Below are 22,215 nucleotides of genomic sequence, written 5' to 3'. Positions count from 1 at the left end.
GACGCCATCCTCTTTAGCAGCTGGAAACGCTTCTCTTTTGTCAAGTTATGGCGCACTGCTTCACGCCAATTACCAACATTGACTACCATTTTACAGAACCCGCGAGGCTGCGAATGTAACTCCCGCGGTAATGTCTGCCTGCTGAGAGAGAGAGCACCGTCAGGAGGACACGCTCGCCGCTAAGAACAGCCACGCTACATTAAGCTGAGTGAATATTATACCGCCGCTGTTAAGAGGTGGCGAGGCGTCGGGGAGAAGGGACGACTTCTTGGAACGAAACCAGCCGTTCGTGCGGAGGTAAGCAGGCGTGTGACACTACGCACTGGAAAGCTCTTCTCCTGCCGTCTATAGAAGCCAAACTCAACGCTCCTTCATTACTTCCCTTCACTCTACGCTCCCTCACTTCCTTCCCGCTGCCCTGTCCGCCTCGCTACCTCCCTTCAACACACCGCCTCAATTCCTTCCGTCTTTTCTTTCCCGTGGCTTTCTTTACCCTCTTCCATCCACCACACTCATACTGTCTCTCTTACCTGCTTTGTCCCTCCTTGCTTTATACTGCATACTGAATTTCTTCACACCTTCCCTTCCTGAGTCTCTCCCTGCCCTCCTTTACTCCCTGCGACCGCCACACCGCCTTTTCTCCTTCCACATCTAGTCTTCAGCTTTTGTCACCCAAGCCTCGTATTTTTCCCTTCCTCACTTCACACTTCCCTGTACCTAAATTTCCTCCCTTCCCAATGTTAATTATTCCTCATCCCGACCACTGCCATTCCTCGCACATCCTCCCCACACCCCTCTTCAGTGGCACACTTCAGCACACCAATATCCTCACGGCTGCAGTTTCCAGCGTCCCTCTATCCCCTTTCCCCAACTTTCCTATCTCATTTGTATCTGTCTTCCTCCCCCTCCTCTCTTCCTCCCCACCCGGCCCTCACTCGCCAGATTTGTATGATAAACAATTTACGGTTACAATTAACTAAGGTAAATCCAATTACTTGTTAAAGGGAATAACGAAAGCCGGATTGACGCGACGCTGGTGTGTGTGTGTGTGTGTGTGTGTGTGTGTGTGTGTGTGTGTGTGTGTGTGTGTGTGTGTGTGTGCGTGTGTGTGCTGTATTAGTGGGTGACAATGAGTGTTATGAGGGTGATGGTGTCTGAGGTAGCGGCGTTAGTAATAGTAGTAGTAGTAGTAGTAGTAGTAGTAGTAACATTCTGATAGGAAATACTAATAAACTCGCTGTACCGGTGATGGTAGCGGTAGAAGTAGACTGATGGTGGTAGTACTGGCACTGTGATGGTGTGTAGTGTTGTAGCATCGGTGTGGTGGAGTTGTGGTGAGTGTTGGTGCAAAGCTTTACTTCACGACCACTGCAATCATTAAGTGATGCCAGTAACTATTGTTGTTGTTGATGGTGAGCCGTAGTGTCGGTGGTGGCAGTGATGGTGGAGATGGTGTGGCTGGTAATAGTGTAGATAGTGATATGGTTGTGGTGGCAGTGGTGGTGATGGCCGTGATGGTGAGGGAGGGTGGTACAAGGGAGTGACGGCAGTGGCGGCAGTTAAGTCCACCTCCACTGGGCGTTAAAATTCACCTCCTGCCTAAAACCGGAGACGGAGGAGCCGCTTCCACTCTCCCTCCCCCCGGGCCCATTCTTCCCCGGACTACACTCACGTAATTATGGAAATTTTAAAACTCATATGAAATCTTTTCTTTCCATTTACCCAACTCGGTTAATTCTGGATCCGTCTGAAGTACTCCTCCATCGGTTTCACTCCAATTTGTGGAGAGAACTTCACTGCATTTTTACTTTCAAATAAACTAAAACCATTGACCTTGGAGCTTGTTCGGGAATCAATTTTGCCGAGTCGAGGCCTTTTCCCCCGCGGCCCGACAAGCCACTCGCGCTGCCAAGAGTCTTTCCACGAGTATTTGCCTTTGAATAATTAAGAAAGATATAAAGTTATGGACCAACTTTCCCAGCTGCATCTTGCTCCATTAAGAACCTCTCCGCCAGCATCCATTATACAGCATCTCCGGTGAAATGTTACAGGGATTTTAAGTAACATTAAACATTTCATGACCTAATCCTCGCATTGTGGAAACCCTCGAACTGCCTCGCATCACTTTACTGTTTGGAGGTCCCTGAATTATGAACACGCGCCGCTTGCCTCTTAGGAGCGCTCGTAGCCATCCAGGTAAACGAGGCGACCGTTCGTTAATTTAAGTAAGGGAATAATTCTTTTAATGTTAGCAACAAATGGAAACACTTTTCTCTTCTGCATTGCGGCATTTTCCCTCCTTAGGATTACCCTGAGAGAAAATGGGAGGGCATCTTGTTATCTTATCTTGGCGGGTGGCGGGTGCCGGGGAGGCCGTGTGTGTGTGTGTGTGTGTGTGTGTGTGTGTGTGTGTGTGTGAGTTGCGAAAGGAGAGAAACTGTAGTGAGGGACGCCCGCTGCGCCACATCCGGTACTACGTAGACCCGAAGATAAACGTGGCACACTTTACTGTTATAATAATAATGTAATGGAAAAAAATCGTAATATATTCATTAAAGTGCTATCGAATATGTGCGTACTATTAATTTAATTACTCGAAAAGGATATCAGTGAAATTCCCAGGTAGGAATTAAGGTAATATTTATCAGCAGTAGATAGTCGATGAATAATGTAGTAATTAATTAGATTAAAGTGCATCTAAAATGTTGTTATTGCTGTAGGCCATAATAAAGGTGAGCTAATGTGGACCTGCACACACACACACACACACACACACACACACACACACACACACACACACAGCAGTGATGCATATCGCTCGTCATATTTTAGAAATCCTGGGAAAGCGGCGCGAATAAACGTAAGAGTTTATTCATTAGCTCAAATCCGTCACAAAAATAGACAAGAAAAAAGACTATTAATTGATATCTGATAAATTCTATCACTATATTCTTTAAAACATTTTTTTCTTATCTCTTCTTTAAAGTTATTGACATTACGACGAGTTTTCGCTCAGTAATGAATCGGAGTCATTAAGCTTCCTCTGTTGTATTGCCTTTATCGCCAATATGTTTGCACAATTTTTTTGCGCGCGTGTTTCGTTTCTATAGCGAACAGATTCTATTTTTGTCAATAAACTGCGCATCCTGGAAATTATGCAGAAACCTTCATGGATGGGCGCTGGGAATGGAGGGAGTTACAACATTCAAGGGCTATAAAAGATAAACTGATAAACTTACCTCTTCTATAGATCTTGGAACTATCTATAAAAAGAAAACAAATTATCGACGATGGCTTTGACGACGCACCCACTCCTAGCTGGGAAGGAAGATGTCTTATCTATGATAGCATTGTTTCTATTCCTGGACAATTTTTTTTCCATTATGATAAACAATTATGACATTTATTTTTGTATTTTTGTCCTGCAGGTACTTAGTTCTATAGCCCAGATAAGACGAAATTAACCTATTCCCTGTCTTTTTTTTTTTGTTTCCATGAAAACTGTTAAAGTGGTGTGAATGTTAACAAAGCGTTATCATAACAGTAAAAGAGATTAATGATTATCGACTGAATTACTAAAACGATATACCGTATTATTACGTCGACGATAATATGGAAGGTGACGAGGAATATGTTATTATTTCTCCTTTGTAATGACGTTTTCTTACTAATATAAAGCAAATCAAGTCGATATGCAACAGAGTGTAGCTACCGTATGGCTTTACCCAGACTACGTGGCCCTGAGTCAGACTTACACATTCTGACAGGCGTTATTCATAGACGTGACGCCACCAGTCTGCAGCGTCCTTAGTAACGAGGTGAGGATGCGAGGGAGATAATGGATACTGGTAATGATCTCCGTGGGGATGCTATAATTTGAATGAGGAAACGTGATGATATGACATACAATAGTCTCTCTCTCTCTCTCTCTCTCTCTCTCTCTCTCTCTCTCTCTCTCTCTCTCTCTCTCTCTCTCTCTCTCTCTCTCTCGTGGATAGTAACGCTAGTAAAGAACATCTTTTGATGAAAACTTAAGCGGACCAAGGTAGATATGAATACAAGAGGGCAGGACAACACACACCTTGTTCTAATTCTGAAGAACGACGAGACGGCCACACACACACACACACACACACACACACATACAGGGAATGCCACGTGTAAACCTGACGGCTTCATGCAGCTTCCCTTTTTCTTATGTTCTTATGTTCTTACACCTACCCGTCCATACACAACACAAACACACACACACACACACAAACACACACACACACACACACACACGTCTTACCATACACCGTGAGATTGACGTAAGCGAAGAGCGTCGGTGACACCTCGAAGTCTACGCGACACTTGTATCTGCCGGAGTCTTCGCCCTTGAGTGGACTGAGAGTCAGGTGGCCGCCCGTGACCTCCGACCTCACCCTGCCCTTCACCTCCGGGTCCACGAACTCCTGCTTGTCGCCGCCCTCTCGCAAGTCCAGGCTGCGGTGGAGGAGGGGAGAAAATGAGAGGCGTTGATGCGGTAAGTGTTACGCTAATGGTCAGAATTGGTGTGGTTGAGGTATTTTTGTGGCCACGTGTGGAAGGAATAAAAGTCTTAAGATGTGAAAAATGAAAATGGTGAGATGTTTCAGTTTTAATCAGGGGGAAGAGGAAATGTTGCGGTGATGGTGACTGGTGCAGTATTAGTAGTAGTAGTAGTAGTAGTAGTATTGACAGTAGTTGTGGTGATAGTAATGATAATTTAAGTGCTGCCAATGATATTTTTAGTAGATGTGGATACGATTAAACTCAAATGACTGCAGAACGCCACGGCATGAAATGACCCACACAGAAAAGAAGAATAAATAAAACCCATATACAATTTTGACGCCAAGACAGAGAAAGTCTTCGTTTCAACTTTTTCTAGCCATCATTTATTCATTATTTTTATCCATTTTCGATGTCAAAGCTCAAAAAGGAAAAGTAAAAAAGAAAAAGCTTGGGGGAGGAAAAGATATCCGTCTAGTTTGCTTGCAGGGGAGTGGTGGAGAGAGAGAGAGAGAGAGAGAGAGAGAGAGAGAGAGAGAGAGAGAGAGAGAGAGAGAGAGAGAGAGAGAGAGAGAGAGAGAGAGAGAGAGAGAGAGAGAGAGAGAGAGAGAGAGAGAGAGAGAGAGAGAGAGAGAGAGAGAGAGAGAGAGAGAGAGAGAGAGAGAGAGAGAGAGAGAGAGAGAGAGAGAGAGAGAGAGAGAGAGAGAGAGAGAGAGAGAGAGAGAGAGAGAGAGAGAGAGAGAGAGAGAGAGAGAGAGAGAGAGAGAGAGAGAGAGAGAGAGAGAGAGAGAGAGAGAGAGAGAGAGAGAGAGAGAGAGAGAGAGAGAGAGAGAGAGAGAGAGAGAGAGAGAGAGAGAGAGAGAGAGAGAGAGAGAGAGAGAGAGAGAGAGAGAGAGAGAGAGAGAGAGAGAGAGAGAGAGAGAGAGAGAGAGAGAGAGAGAGAGAGAGAGAGAGAGAGGGGGGAGACAACGACCCTTTCTGTCTGTCTGCTGGAGAACTCTGGAATAAAAATAAAAGTTAGTGTATGTTCTTTCTGGATCATTAGAGAAACTTCGGCAGGAAATTTAATACCAAACCTAGGAACGCGTGGCATGTAAAGTTGACATAAATAAAATAGAGAAGAAAAAAAAGAATAAGAACATCCCGATGATTCTTTTCGGATAAAAAAATCGTGAATGTAAAACAAAAAAAAAGAAAAAAAAAGAGAAAAAAAAGCAGACAGACGCAACAATGGGGTCAACAGAGACAGAGAGAGAGAGAGAGAGAGAGAGAGAGAGAGAGAGAGAGAGAGAGAGAGAGAGAGAGAGAGAGCAGATGGACGCATTCGCAATAGTTGTCACTTCTCGTTTTGTTGGGCGAGAAGGAGAACATTTCTCGTCCTCTGCACCACGCGACATGTGACCGATCGATGCCACCTGTGTGTGTGTGTGTGTGTGTGTGTGTGTGTGTGTGTGTGTGTGTGTGTGTGTGTGTGTGTGTGTGTGTGTGTGTGTCCGTGCGTATCTATATCTCCAAGTACGTACAGAATTGGTAACATTCAGTCCACGTGCATAAAACAAACAAATAACCGTTACTTGTCATTTTTTTTTTTGCTTAAGGAAGAGATGTACGCCTATATATACAAATACACACACACACACACACACACACACACACACACACACACACACACACACACACAGTAAGCACAGTAAGCAACCCTCGCCTCGCTTCGCCACCACATGTTTGCCTCAAGTTAACACACACAACATATTCACTGATACCGGAACTCCACATTTTGCCTTAAGTTAGATTGCCGCGAGCCCGGTTAAAGAAAGTGCAGAGAGAGAGAGAGAGAGAGAGAGAGAGAGAGAGAGAGAGAGAGAGAGAGAGAGAGAGAGAGAGAGAGAGAGAGAGAGAGAGAGAGAGAGAGAGAGAGAGAGAGAGTAGGGAGGGAAGGGAGAGAAGAAAGAAAATGAATTAAATGCGTTATGGGTGGCGGGAAAAATAGTGAAGTGGCGAGATGAAGTGTTAATAAGTACTAATGAGAGAGAGAGAGAGAGAGAGAGAGAGAGAGAGAGAGAGAGAGAGAGAGAGAGAGAGAGAGAGAGAGAGAGAGAGAGAGAGAGAGAGAGAGAGAGAGAGAGAGAGAGAGAGAGAGAGAGAGAGAGAGAGAGAGAGAGAGAGAGAGAGAGAGAGAGAGAGAGAGAGAGAGAGAGAGAGAGAGAGAGAGAGAGAGAGAGAGAGAGAGAGAGAGAGAGAGAGAGAGAGAGAGAGAGAGAGAGAGAGAGAGAGAGAGAGAGAGAGAGAGAGAGAGAGAGAGAGAGAGAGAGAGAGAGAGAGAGAGAGAGAGATACGCAGAAATAATGATACACAAACACCCAAACGCAGACAAACAGACTCACACAGACGCATCCAGATAAGCAAAGTGACAGAAACAGAGAATTGACTCCCTGTAAGTAAATGGTGGCAGCAAATGGATGAGAACAGCTGGCGCGTCCACTCAGCTCATTTTCTCGCGTCATGTCTGTCCCACCAATGCTTGTCAATATTCCACACATCCTCATTCTCCTCGTCCTCCTCCTCCTCCTTTTCTAGCACCTCTTTCTCTTTCTTTTCATCCTCCTCCTCCTCCTCCTCCTCAACAGATACGATTCTAAACCATTCTCAGCTTTTTAATCGTTTACTTTAATCCTTTATTCATCCGTCTATTATTAGTCAGCTCATGGTGTCTGCTGCCCATTTCCACATACATATACGCGAAAAGTTACAAAAAATCACGGCTGCTTTGACTTGTAGAATAGTGAATAGGATCTGAAGAGGATTACGTGTGCTTGATTATGACGCCAATACCTATTTTATAGTAAGAGACAACAAGGCACATCACACGAGCCGCTCTTAATAAACCCAACACCCGTGCTGTAGTAAGCGAAGGCGAGGAGGGCAATGCGCACCTCAAAATGACAAGCACAACAATATCAATAGCAGCAAGCCAGCGGACCATCTGCGCCCCGGCCCAACCTTTGCCATCAGCTTAACAATGGATCAAAAGCGAACACTGCTTACCTTGATGTGATGGCTACAGGTGTGTGTGTGTGTGTGTGTGTGTGTGTGTGTGTGTGTGTGTGTTAATAGGTAGGCAGATACTTATTATACTATTCATCTATACATTAATTCGTTACATTACTAATAAACGGGCATGTGTATGAGAGAGAGAGAGAGAGAGAGAGAGAGAGAGAGAGAGAGAGAGAGAGAGAGAGAGAGAGAGAGAGAGAGAGAGAGAGAGAGAGAGAGAGAGAGAGAGAGAGAGAGAGAGAGAGAGAGAGAGAGAGAGAGAGAGAGAGAGAGAGAGAGAGAGAGAGAGAGAGTTATAATCCTTAAAAATAGAAAATACTAAGCTTTTGAATAATCTCAGTAAGCATCCTTACCGCCGCACGTTTAGTATTTTCCCTTTTGAAACAATAATAATAATTTTCACTGCAGCACAAATGCAACAAAACGCACAAAAAATGGAGGAGAGTAAGAAAAAAAAGTAAAACGCATCTTTTCATCACAACAACACAGGTTTCAATACCCCCTTTCCTCTCCCCTCTCTCTCCCTCTCTCTCTTTCCCCTCTCCCTGCCTGCTCTCTCTCTCCACCCTCTCCCTTTCCTCTCCCAGGCAGGACAAAGCCGCACTCTCTCACATTTACTCCAGGAATTATTTACAACAGCGGAGGTCCTGCCAACCGCCTGACCTTAGCGGGGTCAAGCAGGGTCACGAGGAGGGGCTGAGGGAGGGGAGTGATGGAGGAGGTCACGAGGGGGTGAAAGGTTAGCGGCAGGTCATCCGGGGTCTGGTGTTATAAGGTCACCAAGCTGCGTCAGAGAAGAGTTCAGTTCTCGCCTTGAGGTCTCTGCGGTGTATTGATGAGGAGAAAAGAGAACGCCAGCTTATTATCTCCGCTTCATTTGTACCTATGCTTGTGGGCTTTTTTCCCTCCGTTATTTCTGTATTCTTCGCCCTCCTCTGTCTCTTATCCTTTTCTCCGTTCTTCCATTCCTACTTTCCATTTCTTTACTGCTTTACATTCTTTTGCTCTTCACTTGTACCTATCTCGACTTTTCTCTTTTCTATTGCTGTATTCTTCCCGTATTCCTCTTTCTGCGTAGCTTGTTCTTTTCGTTCTTACATTTCTCCATTTATTGTTATCTGCGCTTCACCTGCATCTATCCATCTCACCACTTTTTCTCCACTGCTGCTGTGTTCTTCGACCTACGAATATCTTCTATTTCTCTTTCTGTTTTCTCTGTTCTTTCATTTTCCCATTTCTTTACTGCTCGTTTCCTTGCCTCTCCCGTCTGTACCTTTCTCCCATCATCTCATCTATTAGCCCTAATTCATCCATCTTCCCTTCCTTCACTTCATCCCTTTCTTCCTTCCCATTTCTTTTTACTGCTGCGCTGCTCATAATTGCTTCCCTTTTCCCTCCCTCCTTACTTTTCTACTCATTTCTTATTGCAGGCTGCCTCTCTTAGCTCCCGTTCCTTCCTCCATTCCTCCTCTCCACATCTATTCTTACTATTTGATCATTCCTCGTCCATCTTCTCTCCTTTCTTCCGTCTCTTTCCTCCTTTCCTCCACCCCCATTTCTTCTTTCTTCTGGAATATCCCTCCCTCCATCCATCTCCCTGTCCTACTTCCTTCTCTATCCCAACCACATCCCACCTCCTCCCTTTGCCTCCGTCGCTGCCTCTTTCTCTCTCTCTCTCTCTCTCTCTCTCTCTCTCTCTCTCTCTCTCTCTCTCTCTCTCTCTCTCTCTCTCTCTCTCTCTTTCGACTACAAAATGTCCTTTCCAGCGCACGCAGTTGCTGTCCCCGATTTTACCAAACCAATCTCACGCACTTCTTTTATTCTTCTTCTTCTTCCCACGCGGTTCATGTCTCTTTCGTCTCCTTGCTTTCCTTTGTCAGCTGAATCCTGGAAATCATAATATTCCAAGCACTTATTTTTACGCGTGGCAAGGTATAATACTGCTCGTAGACGCAATTATGTTCGGAATAACGAAAAGCTGGCTACGTCTAAGGCACGTCTAATGAATCACTTCACTGGCCCTCTGATGGTGTTCCGGCGTATCTCACTGTAATACTTGTTTTTCAGTGTAGATACGGCTTTTTAGATTACGACTTTTGGAATGATGTTGATTTAAAACCTAATATATCATACCATAGCATAACCTCACTATAATATTAGCTTTTTCAGGATATAACATGTTTTTCAATACATTTTTTTTTTCAAATGAGGTTAATGTAATACTTACGTGCAGTGTTTTATCCTGTGAAATGTACTACGTGTTATTACAAATACCCGGAAATACACCGAAAACAGCGCCCCTTTCCGCGGATTTACATTTTATTAGGCTATTATGATGCCATTAATTGTTCCGCGTAAGTCCTTGGTAATTTAGGTAATGTAAAATGCGCGCGCACACACACACACACACACACACACACACACACACACACACACGCAGAGAGAATATGGTATGTGTCAAATTATTTTTATTCTCGTTGCCAGGGAGCTGTGCAAGTTTCGTGACCGTAAGAAACACGTGTTCTCTCTCTCCTCTACCCTCAACAACCCTGGACAGACAGACACATCACAAACAAGCCTTGCCTTAACCAAAAACCATTCCTCTCTGTGGATACTCGTTCTGTGCGTGTCCCTAATATATCCTACAACCGACCCGTAAGAACCACGAGCCCTCCCTCTTCCCTATCCTTAACAACCCTGTCCAGATACAAACAACCCTCCCCATCTCAACCAAATCCACTGTTCTTTGATGCTACTCGTCCTGTGCGCCTCCCTGATATATAACCTACAACCACCACTGCTTCTAATAACCACCAGTACCATCACACAAGATCCTCCAGCCAACACCATCACCACCATCACCGTACACCACTACCGCTACTTCTCCCTATGTTATGCATCCCTGCAACACCACTAAAGGTATCACCACAGCCCTTCCGCACCACAAAATTCTTCCAGCGCCTTCCATCCTGTGAAAGGTAAGCCGAAGTGGGAGACTGTAAACGGCGTGAGTTGCATTTGAAACCCTCTTCCTCGTCCTCCTCCTCCCTCTCCCTTCTAACCCTACCCTTCTATCACTCCCGCTCCTCCTCCTCCTCCTCCTCCTCCTCCTCTTCCTTCTCCTCCTGTTCCATTCCCATCCCTTTCCTAGGACGGAAGTGAGGCTTTGCGGGCTGGCTAGATCAAAGGCCCGTCGCCCCTACTTCATCTACGGAGGTCCTGTGTCAGCGCGAGGCTGCCTGGGTATGTGAAGCTGTGGCGGTGGTGTGAGGTGGGCTTTTGTATCTACTTGTATGTGCCCAAACACACACACACACACACACACACACACACACACACACACACACACACACACACACACATTCGCTAGCTGCTGGTTGAGAAAAGATGCGGCCCACTCTTCAAGTATATTGACTCCTTTTGTGTGATGGAGAGGCGGAAAGAGTCGCTTTGCAAGTGTGGGACAGTGCAAGGGAGGGAGGGAAAAGGGCTAAGAGGGTGGAAAAGAAGGGGAAAGAGAGGGAAGAGAAGGAAGATAGTGAGAGAGGAGGGTGAAGGAGTGTAAAGAAGGGGTGGAGGAAGAGGAGGAGGAAAGGAGGGGCATAAAAGATGAGCGGCGAAGGAGCGAAAGAGGAAAAGGAAGGCTTGAACATGTTCCAGAGAGAGAGAGAGAGAGAGAGAGAGAGAGAGAGAGAGAGAGAGAGAGAGAGAGAGAGAGAGAGAGAGAGAGAGAGAGAGAGAGAATTAAATATAACTGTGGCCATGCTATGCTCCAACGAAGAGGTAAATAGCAGTTTGGCTTTCTACATAGAAGGCTCGTCACTCTTGTTCTTCCTCCAACGCTTCATCCGTCCCTGTTCGTCTTCTTTCTCCCCAACTACCCCATCCTTGCCCCCTTCCCGCCTCTAGTATGCCCCAAACAGCGCCCCCCTCCCTTCCCCCACCCGCTATTCCCTAGTGCGGCTAGTGTCGGGTGGAGAAGAGAAGTTTATTGGACTCGGCTGGATATTTTTGAAACACGACGGAAAAAATTATATTGTTCTCTGGTAAACAAAAGTATATATATACGCATTCGACACCCGCTCGTCTGCTTGCCTGCCTACCTGCCCACACACGCCTCCACCTACACACACACACACACACACACACACACACACACACACACACACACACACACACACACACACACACACACACACACACACACACACGTCCCATCCTTCCTCCTTTTAGCTCTTCCCCTCTCTTCCTCCTCCTCCTCCTCCTCCTCCTCCTCCTCCTCTTTTCCCTCCTTCCATCAACCTCAAAATGGTCTTCGTATCTCCTTCTTCATACTCTACACCCTCCAAAGTGACCCATCCCCCTCACTCTCACTCTCTCTCTCTCTCTCTCTCTCTCTCTCTCTCTCTCTCTCTCTCTCTCTCTCTCTCTCTCTCTCTCTCTCTCTCTCTCTTTCTCCCTCTCTCTCCTGTGCAATTACCTCAGTCTCCTCTCTCCTCCACCTGCCACCTTCCCACCGTCTCCACTTTCCCCCACTGCCTCCTCTTTCTGATGTAGGGGAAGGAGGAAGAGAGGCTGTGGGGAGAGAGACTAAAAACTAACCTAAAATATTGTAATAGGTCGTGGGGTGAGAGGTGACGGAGTACTGTGAGGGAGAGTGGCCAGCAGGGTGCCAATTAAGCAGGTGATGGGGCCCTTCTTGGGAGAGGGAGAGAGTGAATGAGTGGGTGCGTGCGTGGGAGTGTAAGCCGGCCTGGTACAGTCTAGTGATCAGCGGCGCCATTAACCAAGCCTTCCCGGCACATGAGTAATGATCCGTTGCATTATAAATCTTGAGTCTGAAAAGTTCCTTGACCAACCTGACGCTAACAGACCAGCGGGCGACGGTGATGGTGATGGTGAGAGAGAGAGAGAGAGAGAGAGAGAGAGAGAGAGAGAGAGAGAGAGAGAGAGAGAGAGAGAGAGAGAGAGAGAGAGAGAGAGAGAGAGAGAGAGAGAGAGAGAGAGAGAGAGAGAGAGAGAGAGAGAGAGAGAGAGAGAGAGAGAGAGAGAGAGAGAGAGAGAGAGAGAGAGAGAGAGAGAGAGAGAGAGAGAGAGAGAGAGAGAGAGAGAGAGAGAGAGAGAGAGAGAGAGAGAGAGAGAGAGAGAGAGAGAGAGAGAGAGAGAGAGAGAGAGAGAGAGAGAGAGAGAGAGAGAGAGAGAGAGAGAGAGAGAGAGAGAGAGAGAGAGAGAGAGAGAGAGAGAGAGAGAGAGAGAGAGAGAGAGAGAGAGAGAGAGAGAGAGAGAGAGAGAGAGAGAGAGAGAGAGAGAGAGAGAGAGAGAGAGAGAGAGAGAGAGAGAGAGAGAGAGAGAGAGAGAGAGAGAGAGAGAGAGAGAGAGAGAGAGAGAGAGAGAGAGAGAGAGAGAGAGAGAGAGAGAGAGAGAGAGAGAGAGAGAGAGAGAGAGAGAACTGACTAATCTTATTCTATTAATCAAAAAGGGAGTAACAAGCTAAATGACATGATAGATACAAGACACACACACACACACACACACACACACACACACACACACACACACACACACACACACACACATGAGTAAAGTGTATTTCCTCCCTAAAAAAGAGGTAGTGGCGCTCCGCTGACCTCCGTAACTCCGCCTCACCTCTGTTGAAATTAAGTTACGCCCACCGGACACGAAACTGCCGCGTGAAATCCAGTGAAAAATGTGATGCCGCGTCCCGACACTCATTACACAACAGCGGGGAAAAAAAAAATAATAGAAAATAATAACACACTGCAGATAAGAAGGTTTCGTTTTTTGACAGGTTTTCTTCTTCAGAGTCCAGTTTTTACTCATCTGAAATTATCCTTGTCTTTTGAACCTTATCTAAATCCTAATTAAAATCTTCATCAGTACAGGCTGCTTTCAGTTTCAACTTAGAAATTAGATGATTAATAAATTTTTTTTTCATATTTTCTGCTGTACAGTTCAGCTTTTACCAAATGAACTTTTCTCTGTGTGCTTTATTTCCCTAAAGTCCAAAAAAGTTCAATTTGTACCCGCTTCTTTCTTCTCGTATCTACTCAACAGCAAAAGATATGTGTTTTTATTTATTTATTTTTTTTTACCATTTTCTACACTAGATTTCAGGTTATAGTTAATCAAAAACTTCCCCATCATTCCCCACTATCATCTCCCTTTCTTCAAGCTCCTTCACGGTCCAAAATTTGCTCCTTGCCTGACCCTCTTCATTTGAGCTCAATCATTCACTCACAGTCCCGTCTTCACTGCCACACGCTGCCTCCTTGCCTCCCTTCAAAGCACCCAAGAACAAACAGCGCTGGCAACTCTCCTCGCGACGTCCGTGTTCCTCTGTCCTTGCCTCTGTCTTTCTGTTTGTCTCTCTCTCTCTCTCTCTCTCTCTCTCTCTCTCTCTCTCTCTCTCTCTCTCTCTCTCTCTCTCTCTCTCTCTCTCTCTCTCTCTCTCTCTCTCTCTCTCTTTCTCTCTCTCTCTTCTCGCCTCGTTCGCCCGCTGCACCCAGTTTCCTATAACTTAAGGTGTGTCCCAGCGACCATCGGGCATGGCTCGTGGAAATTCACAGGTGGCGTGGTGCGGCGGCCAGTTGAGAAATATGAAGGGTAAAGAGAGAGGGCGAGGGAGGCAAACACCGGTGGTTAAAAGGGAGAGAAGAAAAATAACTAGGGAGAAATATTAATCAAAAAAGGAAGGGAATAAGTAAAACATTGTATGCACGTAATAGTTTTCAGGAATAGTTTTCACGAGTATTGAATCGACGAACTTTCAGTTGGTTTATGCCTGCAGCACACCAACAACTTCGGCCGCCTCAGTGGCAGGTAGAGATACACGACGCTGACGGGAGTAAATTAGGGGGATGCACGAAACTCTACGGTATACACAATCCGCATTTCACTAAGAAAGAGTTAATACAAGGAGACGACCAGTGCTGTGACACGCAACTAATTTATATTAAAGTTATAAAAAATTACACACGTTTCAGGTCATATTTTCTGAGTTCGTGTCTACCAGAGTGGGTTGGTCTCTGAGGCTCACGTGGCTCTCTCCTTGGGTCGAGAATGGCGTGGCAATAAGCAGACGAATATTCTTGAGACACAAATCCACTCTGCATAACTTGAAGACGCTCCTTTGATTTCCCTCACGTTTATATTGCACTGAAAACATGTAGTGCAATATTTTCCTACGTTGAAACTTACGTTCTTTCCGCTTTGTTGATCTGCGTCTTGTTTTTCTTTAATATATACTTTTATTTTAATCCCTTTTTCTTAAGTCGGATACTTTTGTTATCATTGTACGCGTCGTCTTTTGTTGTCTTTCTTTCATGTTACTTTTTTTGTGTGTTTTCGTTTGCAGTGAAATGTGGCTGGTGAAAACGTCCTTCAGATCTCGCGACGACTTGTCAACACGCTTTCTTTTCTCGCGTGTCTTCTTCTCTTGCCTCAGAATCTTATCCTCACTCACACTTACATAATCCAAGTCTCCTTACATGATTAATCTACAACACCACTTCATTTCCACTCCCCTCTACTTATTCCCGTACCCTCAAGCCGTAAGAATCCTAATACAAAGACGCAAAACACGATGACAACCCTTCCCTTTGTCCGTAAGTCATTGCCATTACCTCCTGCTCATCTCCCTTATCCTTCCTTCACTTTAGTTTCGTCATGCCACGACGCCTTATAACTCATAATAAAAAGCTCCATCCTTTTAAAATCTTCTTTACTATGCTAACACCCTCTGGTCTCGACTCTTCCTCTCCCTGCCTTTTCCCTTGCCTCCAGCCTGCCGTTCATTCAGTCAAACAACGCCCGCACAGATGAGCACAAGTGAAGTGAAGTAAAAGATTTCAGGACACTGCCAATCTGGACATGAGAGAAATATTTATTTTTACCGCGACCGCCTCGGAAACGCGGCTCCTCAACACTCAAACTTCCCTTGCCTCCACCGTCTGACAAGTTGCGAGCGACGCCCAGAGAGGAGGAAGAGGAGGAAGAAGGAAGGAAGGAAGTTACGGTAAACACTGCCGGCGAACACTTCTTTCACTTCACCACCGCCACAAAAAACAATACCGAACAGATTTTCAATACCTTTAGACACCTCCCACTCCCACTCCTTCTCTTCCTCCTTCTTGTCCTCTTTTCTTCTTATTTCTTTCTTCTTCTTCCTCCTCTTCTACCTCCTGTTCCTGCTTTGCCTCCTCCTCCTCCTCCTCCTCGTCCACCTTCTTTTAGATCCCTTTATTGTTCTTCTTGTCTCATTTCTTTTCTTTTTATTCGCTTATTTTCTTATTTTCTTCCTTCGCTAATCATTGTTGTCTTCCTATAATTCACTGTATAATGATCTGTGTTCTGTTCTTATACTATTATCTCAGTACTTATTCATTTTCATAATTACTATCGCTGGTCTAATAATATTATCCCGGTACTTCTATTTCTTTTAATTATTATTATTGTTGATACTATCTTTAACGACTTCCTTCCCTCCTCTTCTCACCTTTCTATTTCTACTCTTTGAACTCCTCCTCCACCACTATCACCACCACTACCACCACCACCACCACCACCATCACCACCGGAACCTCCCCCATAAGCTGCATAAGTCGCCAAACACAAAAAGTATTTTTCCTCCTACCCTTTCAAAGTAATCCCCTAACCGGACACCAGTCAGCCATGTGTAATATGTATCTCCCCCTGCGGCAACAGACAGGCCAATTCTCCCGATCCGAGCAGGTCTGTTTGCACAAAGCCGGGAAATGTTTCGAGGGCCGAGGGTGAAGTGATGGCGTCCGGGTGATCATTTCTTCAGCAGGACACCGCGTTGAGGGTGTCGCCGTGCATTAGTGCTGCGGCGGCCGGCGAGGGTGAGGCGGCGAGGCAGGGGGAACGGGGCCACAGGTACGGGACGACGAACCGACCGCTCAGGTGTGTCTGTGTGTGTGTGTGTGTGTGTGTGTGTGTGTGTGTGTGTGTGTGTGTGTGTGTGTGTGTGTGTGTGTGTGTGTGTGTGTGTGTGTGTGTGTGTGTGTGTGTGTGTGTGTGTGTGTGTGTGTGTGTGTGTGTGTGTGTGTGTGTGTGTGTGTGTGTGTGTGTGTGTGTGTGTGTGTGTGTGTGTGTGTGTGTGTGTGTGTGTGTGTGTGTGTGTGTGTGTGTGTGTTTGTGAGTGTGTGTGTGTGTGTTTTAAGCGTATAAAAGAATATAGAAGCTCGACAGACCACTGAATCGTAAGCAAAAAAAAAATATATATATACATACATGTTCCCGTACACACACACACACACACACACACACACACACACACACACCGAGAAATGAGCTGCAACACATCTGAACCGAGCGTCGTCGCGTGTCCGTCACATGCCGTTCTGTCAGCAGACGCAGGTTTCGCGAAATATGCACGACAAACTGAATGAACGGGCGGAAATGGAGGATAGAAAAGCCAAGCCGACAGCCGGGCAAGGACGCGGAGTGACTGCCCGCCTCGTAAAGAAAATGATGGTAAATAAAGAGAAGCAAAAAAAGCAGTGGAATTAAAGAGGCTAGTCCACTCCCTGACCCACTCCCCGCCGGCTCGTGTTCCGCTACCTCGCTCACACCAGCGCTGCCTGACCACATGTCTCCCCGACGTGGTACCACGACCTGACAGTGACGTGTTGGGGGCTTGTGACGTGTGTGATCTCCTCCTCCTCCTTTTCCTTCTTTCTTCTTTTTCTTCTTCTTCTTCCTCTTCTTCTCCGCCAGCGCCACTTCTGTTTCTTCTTCTTCTTCTTCTTCTTCCTCCTTCTCCTCATCCTTCTCTCTTCCTCCTCCTCTTTTTGTTTTTCTTATTTTTCGTCGCTTTCAACTTGATTTTCTACCTTTTTCTTGTTTTTACCTCACATCCGGGTTCTCACCTTCCTTCTCCCTCCCTCCTCCTCCTCCTCCTACTCCTATTCCAAGCTACCATCCCCTTTTCCTTTCCTTTTTACTCATTTAGTGTGTCTTTCTCACTCCTCGTCCTTGCATTTGTTTTGGTTTGCATCTCAGCCCCTGTTCATCTCTTCCTCCTCTTCCTCCTTCTCCAGTTTTTCAGTCAGTCCTTTCATTCTTTCCTTTTTCTTGTCCTTTCCTTGTATCATTTCGTGTTTTCTACCTCCTGCTCCTCTTCTTTCATCTCTATCTCTCTGCCTTTCATAGCCTCATCACACGCCCATCTCGTCTTCTCCTCACTGCACACAACACAACACAACACAGCACAACACAACATAGCACACGAGGCGAGGCGTGAATCAGACGTGGGCGATACACATAAGGAGCAGTTTCGTAGCTCTCCTTGAATTCTTGTTCTTTTTTTTGTGTGTGTGTTTTGTTTTGTATTCTTTCCCCTCTCACTCCCTGCGTCTGACCTTACGGATCGCAGCTTAATCTCCCTTCCTTCCCCTGCGAGAGTCCACCCACCACGTCATCCCACTTGCACGCTTTTCATTTTTTTTATTCGCTGGAAACACAATTACGATTAAGAAAAAAATTGAATGTACCGAACGTATAGCAGAAAAAAATAAAAAAAATAATAACGCCAGCAACCTTATTTTCCCTATTGATTTCTGGTTAAGTAATGACATAATAAAAGAAAAAGTGATGGTGGTGGTGGTAGTGGTGGTGGTGGTGGTGGTGGTGGTAGTAAAGGTATATATTTAGCGCATTAACTTTATTATTTGTTGCTGGGTTTTTTATATTTTATTTATTTTGGCACACTAATACACCCGAGCGCTTCCCGACCCTCTACTTTTTTTTTGTTTGCATGTTATAACGCTCAGTGAGGCTGCATTGTGAACGGCCCGTAGGGGAGGGAGCGGCCACCACGGATTATATATATGTATGTATGAAAAGGGAGAGAGAGAGAGAGAGAGAGAGAGAGAGAGAGAGAGAGAGAGAGAGAGAGAGAGAGAGAGAGAGAGAGAGAGAGAGAGAGAGAGAGAGAGAGAGAGAGAGAGAGAGAGAGAGAGAGAGAGAGAGAGAGAGAGAGAGAGAGAGAGAGAGAGAGAGAGAGAGAGAGAGAGAGAGAGAGAGAGAGAGAGAGAGAGAATATATATACGTATAGTCAGATCTTGTTGGTCCATCCCATGTGTGTGTGTGTGTGTGTGTGTGTGTGTGTGTGTGTGTGTGTGTGTTAGAGTCGATTATTGGCCATGGACTGTTTTTGAGTATATTCCCAATACATATGTTTTAGAGACGACTATTAACCAGAGACGTCTTTTCTGAGCCGACTATTACCCACAGACAGTATTTCATAGGTTATTATTTCCCACAGACAGAACCTTATAGCTGTACTTTCTGCATAAACGTGCTTTTGAGTCGAATATTAGCCAGGGAAAGTGTTTTAGAGTGACTGCCTAGTGAACATTCCACAGAGACGTGTTCTACAACCGAATATAACTTTTAGATATTTTTGAGTATATAATTACCTTTGTAGAAACTCAAATAACTTAACATTGCCTCTGAGCAAGTCACGAGGAACAAACTTGAACATGACTGGATAATACTGAATGAAGGAAAAACAGCGGGCGGTACGTACATAGGCTTGAGTAAGGATGAATGAATGAATAAATGAAGGTTTGTATTGGAATGAATAGCGTGCGGTGTCTCGTTTTAACCATTGCGTCGTGCCTTCCCTTGCATTGAGGCATTAATTTGCTTGCTTGCTTCGCTGGTTCCCTGCTTGCTTGCTTAGTTGCCTGTTTGCTTGCTTGCTTGCTGGCTTGTTGGCTTGTTGGCTTGGGCGTTTATTTGTCTGTTTGCTGGCTGGTCTACATGTGTGTGTGTGTGTGTGTGTGTGTGTGTGTGTGTGTGTGTGTGTGTGTGTTTACTCGCATACAATATTGTTTGGTTGTTTGGTGGGTTAGCTCCAGTATAAGTGCGTATATGTGTGTGTGTGTGTGTGTGTGTGTGTGTGTGTGTGTGTGTGTGTGTGTGTGTGTGTGTGTGTGTGTGTGTGTGTGTTTGTACGTAAGCTTTTAACTTGTGGCGCAACGAGTTTGGTCTTTGAGGTGGAACAGTTGATGGCGCGGGAGTCAAGGTGAATCATATTTTTCTCTTTTATATACACGCCGGTGCTGTATCACCTCCCGCCGCCGTGCACTAAATCAGCCGGGACGAGGAGGAGGGGGAGGAGGCGGAGGAGGAGAACCCAAAGGTGAAGTACGAGCGAGAAGAAAGTGATGAAGGAAACGCAGAACGATATGAAAAATAATAGAAAAAAGCCATAATCAGAGAAAAAAAAAAAAAAACAGAACAATACAAAAATGAAGAACAAAAATAACACGCAACAAAGACAAAAATGAACAATAGAAAGAGAGAAAAAAAGGAACGCACTAACAAGAGAAAGAACACACACACACACACACACACACACACACACACACAAAGAAGGGAGAAAGAAGGAGGGAGAAAACCAAGCGGACGAGAAAAAGAGTACGACCACTTCTTGTATCGTTTCCCCATTGCAAGCTGCCGAAGAAGAAGACCATGGAAGGTAGACTGAGAGAAGAGGTAAGAGGTGAGAGCGGCGCGTACTCGTATATAGTATTTGGAGGCTGAGGGGAGGCAGCGAAAGGAGGTGTTTGGAGGGTCAGAGCCAAACATTTCAAGCTCGGGGCGACGTAGAAATGATCGTCAAACGTTTCTGGACACGAAGAGCAGCATTTCACGACTGACACGGAGCGAGGGCCAAAGTGTTATGGGTATGTCGGCGAGACTGACGGAGGCGGCGAAGGCGGCGATGCGGTGATGATAAAACGTGGGCGAAATGAAGGTGATGGGTGTAGTTGTGGTGGTGGCAATGGGCGGCGACGGTCATGGTGGTGGCGGTAGAAGGGAGAAATGGGAATAGATTCACAGAGTATAGAACACCAGAACACATAACAGAGAATCGGTGCAGCTTAGTGGGGCTTTCTCTCTCTCTCCCTCCCTCCCTTCCTCCCTCTCTCTCTCTCTCTCTCTCTCTCTCTCTCTCTCTCTCTCTCTCTCTCTCTCTCTCTCTCTCTCTCTCTCTCTCTCTCTCTCTCTCTCTCTCTCAGTGTTCTCACCGCCATGTACATTCACTTCATTACCTCTAAATGCCAGAGTAAATATCAACTTCGGATTCGCGAGATAAGCTAACCTCTCCATTCACTTGATTACATTACAGAAGGCGTTTGGTGCTGCCGCCGCTACTGATAGGGTGTTGGCGAGGCGGAGGCGTCAGCAGCAGTGTTTGTGACCTGTACAGTAGTGGTGGTAGTGGTGGGGAGGGGAGTAGAAGGTGAGATATAGTAAGAAATTAAGGTTATGTGAGTGGTAGTGCAACTGTCAATGGTTGAAGTGGTTATAAGCTTTGTTGAGATAGTATTAGTAGTAGAAGGTATGGAGCAGGGGAAGTCTTGCAAATATTCGTGGCTTGAGGGGTGGTGGTCGTAGTGGTGTTAGTAATGGTGGTGGTGGTGACGGTAGTGATAATGATGAGAGTAGTGGTGATAGTGCAGATGGCTGAATCCCTCTCTAGTGAATGAACGAGTGAGTGAGTGCATGAGAGTGATGTGCTGAGTTATGAACACAGGCACTCATTTCCTGCTTTTGTTTTCTGTCACAGAGGGATGGATGATGGCGAGTCAGGGCGCCAATTACTCATTCCCGTCCTCTATCAGCAACCCTCTCTCTCTCTCTCTCTCTCTCTCTCTCTCTCTCTCTCTCTCTCTCTCTCTCTCTCTCTCTCTCTCTCTCTCTCTCTCTCTCTCTCTCTCTCTCTCTCACTGCTCTTTTCTAACACCTCTCCTCCATTTCCTTCCCTTATAAACTCTTCTTATCTCCAAGCCTTTCCTTCCTCACTCACACCTTCCGCTGCCCCCTTAACGCAAGAGTACTCACGTGTAGAAAGGGAACCTGGCGCCGTCCCTGTACCAAAGCACCAGAACCGGGGTGTCGCGGTGGTGCTTATGGCTCACCAAGCAAGGAATCCGCCCAGCCGCTCCCGCCACGCCAGCCACCCTCGTCGCCGGCACTGTAGGAGGAGCAACGGGGACGTGTTAAAACGAAGACAAATGGTGGGTGTCATGAGGCGCACATTAGCGGCGCTATGAAGGGCTGGGAAAAAAAAAAGAACGAGGGGGAAATCATGTCGTTTGTTTGGTGATTATTTATACAGCAGTTTTAAATGGAATAATTAGACGTTTTTTTTATAGCCATTTGTGATGTTTGTCGATGTTCTTACTGTCTGTTTTACTGGTGTTGGTGATGAAAACTACTGCTTCTACTACTACTACTACTACTACTACTACTACTACTACTACTACTACTACTACTACTACTACTACTACTACTACTATAATACTACTATTACTACTATAACCATTACCATTGTTACTGGTACTACTGAGAACAATAGAAGTAGAGTCAATTGACACTTAAGTCTCTCTCTCTCTCTCTCTCTCTCTCTCTCTCTCTCTCTCTCTCTCTCTCTCTCTCTCTCTCTCTCTCTCTCTCTCTCTCTCTCTCTCTCTCTCTCTCTCTCTCTCTCTCTCTCTCTCTTATTCTCTCCCTCCCTTTCCCAACAAAACATGCAGACCTATTGGACACGACGACCTAAATTTGCATAGC

General features: G+C 45.7%; 1 protein-coding gene across 1 annotated transcript in view; it reads right to left on the bottom strand.

The window, feature by feature from the left end:
* Positions 1-21,642, bottom strand: part of LOC135103142 (hemicentin-2-like) — a 40,337-nt gene extending 18,695 nt beyond the window's left edge. The window contains exons 1-2 of the mRNA XM_064009206.1: positions 21,487-21,642; positions 4,292-4,485 (exon numbers count right to left, since the gene is read on the bottom strand). The gene's annotated coding sequence lies outside the window, so the exon portion shown is untranslated. The remainder of the gene's footprint in view (positions 1-4,291; positions 4,486-21,486) is intronic.
* Positions 21,643-22,215: the final 573 nt, after the last annotated feature.

This window comes from Scylla paramamosain, chromosome 8 (assembly GCF_035594125.1).
Source record: "Scylla paramamosain isolate STU-SP2022 chromosome 8, ASM3559412v1, whole genome shotgun sequence".
NCBI classification, from domain to species: Eukaryota; Metazoa; Arthropoda; class Malacostraca; order Decapoda; family Portunidae; genus Scylla; species Scylla paramamosain.
Note: the sequence above shows the minus strand (reverse complement) of the source record. Positions and strands in the feature narration are given on the sequence as shown.